General features: G+C 36.6%; 1 pseudogene; it reads left to right on the top strand.

The window, feature by feature from the left end:
• Positions 1–552: 552 nt before the first annotated feature.
• The window catches only part of LOC113236702, a 4,536-nt pseudogene continuing 602 nt past the window's right edge, over positions 553–4,486 (top strand).

The following is a 4,486-nucleotide window of genomic DNA, read 5'->3' as shown; positions in this document are numbered from 1 at the left end:
TGTACTGAAATTATTTCAACAATGGACCGAATTTTGCCGAAGGCTACTTATTGTATCATAGTTATTTAGAGAGCAATGATGTAATTTCACGAATACGTTCATTACACGTTCTCACAAAAAACTTTTTTTTTTTTTTAAGTAAATGGTCGTGCTCCATCTTGCCCTGAAGTAAAAATAGGGTATAATATAGTATTTCGCTCAAAAGATACCAATTTAGAGTAACCTTAAAGATGCCCATGTTTTAGTACCATGATATTATTTTTTATTTTATATTTTATAGAATTCTAGCATATGTCGAGTCAGTGCCCTTTCACAGCTATGAAAAAAACTTCATGTTTTTACTTTGTTTATGATACCAAACGATGGGAAGAAAGTAGTCTAGTAGCAGTAGAGCTCCTTGTGAAAGAGTTCGTCCAGGGAAGTACTGTCACCTTACCTATTTCTGCCTGGCAAGCAGTAATGTGAGCATTATTGCATTCCGGTTTTGAAGGGTGAAAGGTGTTGACGAAATTACAGGCACATGGGACTTGTCTACTGAATCACAGAGGGAAGATGCTGATCAACTTCATCGAGAGGGAAGGGCTATTCTTAATGAACTCGTTCTTTAAGAAGAAGCCTCAAAGGAAGTGGACTTGGCAAAGCCCCGACGCTGTGACCAAAAATGAGATTGACTTCATCTTGGCAGATAAACGGCACATATTCAGAGCAGTCTCCGTGATCAGCAGGTTTAATACCGGATCTGATCACCGACTTGTACGAAGTTCTCCGAATATCGATCTCAAACTGGAAAGACGCCGCTTGATGAAGTCCACGCTCCGGCCTAGTCCACTCCAGATCATGGCGGGCGCCGATAAGTTGCAGAAACTTCTCGAGCAAAGATTCGTTGAATTAAAACCCACTGATGACGTCGATGAGGCCCTGCAAAACGTGGTTGAAACGTTAAGGACAAAGGGCATCAAATTTTGCCGATTGCAGCGTACAGGTACGAAGTCCAAACTCTCGAATGAGACTCTTCGGTCAGAGCGGTCAGACCTCAACAAGATTGCGAAGATGACACGGCGCGACCTTCGGAGCTACAGTGCACGCTTCATTGAGGAGGCAATAGTACGAAACCGAGGGTCCAAAGTGTTTACTCAGCAGCTTGGAAGGAGCCACCTGACGAAGCTTACAATACACGATGGTCGAACCATAACGTCGAAGCCGGAAATGCTCGCCGAGATAGAAAACTTCTATGGCCGGTTATACGCTGCACATGTTCCTCGTACCCTACACGCCACCACGATCCCAGGGCCGCCCGGATGCACCATAATACGACGACCTACCAGATATCAGCCAAGACGAGATTGTATTGGCTCTAAAACAGCTCAAAAATGGAAAAACCCCTGGTGAAGACGGAGTTACTTCAGAACTACCTAACTTTTTAAAAAAATGACTTCACGTTGATTTCACAAAATATCAGAAGCATTTATTGTAATTTTGATGACTTTTTACTTACGCTATCTAGTTTTACTATAAATATTGACGTAATAGTACTTACGGAGTGCAGAATTCATAAATATAAACCTTTGCCCGTACTCCCAAAATATGATTTGTACTCTACAGCTATCCAACTTAATCAAAATGATGGGGTGGTTGTGTATGTTAAGCAATCATTACGTCATAAGGTCAGGGAAATTAAATTGTCCGGGGCCTCTTGTTTAAAGCTAGATATATTGAATAATATTGTTTTATGCATCTACAGGTCACCATCAAATAACAATGCAGAGAGTTTCATAGATTCTTTAAATTTGCACCTTGAAGATCTAAATATCTCTAACAAAAATATAATTATTGCGGGTGACATTAATATAAATATTACCTTAAAACAGGTTGAACAACATTATGAACTTAAAAATAGGACTAATTATGTCAATATGCTGTCTTCACATGGTATTCTAGCCGGTCACACTATTCCCACAAGGGAAAAAAAACTGCCTTGATCACATAATGTTAAAAATAGATAAAGTTAAATCCCGTGCCAGTATCGCGGTTTTACACACGTCTACAACTGATCATCTTACTCCTTTACTATCTCTATCTAAAGTAAAAAACCGATTACATACTAAAAAAAGTAAAATGAAAATAAATTTTGAAGAAGCCCTTGCAGACTTGCGTAATAAAAATCTATCCGAACTCTTGTTTTGTGACGATCCCAATACGATAATTAGTCGACTAATCTACACTATAACTGAAAGACTAAAGGCCCACGCTGTTTCATACAACATTCCTTCCAAACAACGTGTAATAAAACCCTGGATAACACTGGGAATTTTACGATGCATAAGAAATCGTAACAAATTACAAATGAATGCAAAGAAAGACCCATTTAATCAAATACTGAAGATAACATTTATTAGATATAGAAACTATTGCAATAAGCTTATAAAAACAGTTAAAAGAAAGTTTGAACAAGAAATACTAGCAAAATCTATGAACAACAATAAATTATTATGGAAGAATATTAAAAACATGACTTACACGACTAAAAATAAAAATGTAAACTCTGAATTAATTAATCTTAAATCTTCTCCTTCTGCCTCTGCCAACTTTATCAACGAATATTTTGCAAATATAGGTAAAAAATTGGCTCAACACTCACTACCTAGTACACATGACCTTAATACTTACCTAAATAGTCTACCTTCTCAGTCAAACTCCTTTGTCCTATTGCCTACTGATACATCAGAAGTTAATGATATTATTGCAAGCCTCAAGTCAGACAGTGCGCCTGGATGGGATAATATCCCTACCATATTTGTGAAACTAGCAAGAACTGAAGTTGTCCCCATAATCGTACATGCTGCAAATGTTTGCTTTAGTGAAGGCATTTTTCCAACCTTACTTAAACAGTCAATCATAACACCTGTGTACAAGGGTGGGGATAGAGACGAAATAAGTAATTACAGACCCATATCAGTGTTACCAGTGTTTTGTAAAATATTCGAAAAATTAATTAACAAAAGACTTATTAATTATTTAGATAAGTATAACATTCTGTCAGATTCTCAATTTGGTTTTCGTCAAGCAAGATCTACTGAAGATGCAGTCATTGCGCTTACTACATTAATCACTGAAAATCTTGACAATAGGAAAAAATGTATTTCGGTTTTCCTAGACTTAAAAAAAGCTTTTGATACTGTCTCTATCCCTATCCTAATACACAAACTGGAAAGGATTGGCATAAGAGGAATCCCATTACGCTTGTTATCAAGTTATCTAACAGACAGGAATCAAAAGGTCAAGTTAGAAAGTTGCACCAGTGATAGTTCTAGGGTGACATATGGGGTGCCTCAAGGTAGTGTTCTTGGGCCAACACTATTCCTCATATACATTAATGATCTATGTAGTATGTTGGTCAAGAATGCTAAAATTTTTTCCTATGCGGATGACACTGCTGTCGTCTTTGCGGGGGACTCATGGGACTCGATCAGGATTAGTGTTGAATTAGGGCTTAAACAAATAAACAAATGGTTATGTAATAATGTACTCTCGTTGAATACTGTAAAGACCAATTTTCTGTGTTTTACTAACTATAAAAACACACAACCTAATAACGACTTCAGTATACAAATCCACAACTGTGACAAAGAACTTACAAATTATTACGTACCTTGTATATGCCCGCGCATACAAAGGGTTGAAGAAACAAAATATCTAGGTATCATCTTGGACCAGCGTCTCTCTTGGTACCCACATCTCGAGCGTGTAATAATGAGAATCAGGAAACTAACCTGGATCTTCAAAACACTGAGATATGTCGTACCGAATAGAGGCGCTGATATGGCAGTTAACGTGGTCTCTACTAGGGATCTTCTTAAACAGATCTATGTTTCTCTTGTGGAGTCTATTATTACATACTGCATTCCGGTCTGGGGTGGTGCAGCTAAGTCAAAATTTATTGAAATAGAACGAGCTCAACGTGGTTTGATCAAAATGATGTATTTTAAAAAAAGAATTTACTCCACAGAAAAATTGTATAAACTGACAAAGCTGACTTCTGTTAGAAAACTCTATATACTCTACACAGTAATAAAACAACATAAAAATTTACTATATAAACCTAGGGTTACAGGTAGAAGAACATATCATAAAATTGCATTAGTACAAAAAATAAAAACTACTGCGGCTAGTAGACAGTACAAATACAGGGCCTCATATCTGTATAACACTCTTAACAAAGAACTTGATATATACAACAAAATAGTTTATGACTGCAAATTAGCCATTACAAAATGGCTCGAAACTAAGTCGTATGAGGAGATTGAGCAATTACTACTAGTTTGAAATAAATAAATAAATATATAAATAAATAGGTAAACATAAAAGCGAGGTATTAGTTGATATAATATAATATATATAGTAATTAAATGAAATCAAAACTGAACAGAAATATGTGCGCTCACACACACACACACACACACACACACACACACACACACACACACAC

The sequence above is a fragment of the Hyposmocoma kahamanoa genome, unplaced genomic scaffold, assembly GCF_003589595.1.
Source record: "Hyposmocoma kahamanoa isolate Upper Pololo Valley unplaced genomic scaffold, ASM358959v1 92, whole genome shotgun sequence".
In the NCBI taxonomy this organism is placed as follows: domain Eukaryota; kingdom Metazoa; phylum Arthropoda; class Insecta; order Lepidoptera; family Cosmopterigidae; genus Hyposmocoma; species Hyposmocoma kahamanoa.
Note: the sequence above shows the minus strand (reverse complement) of the source record. Positions and strands in the feature narration are given on the sequence as shown.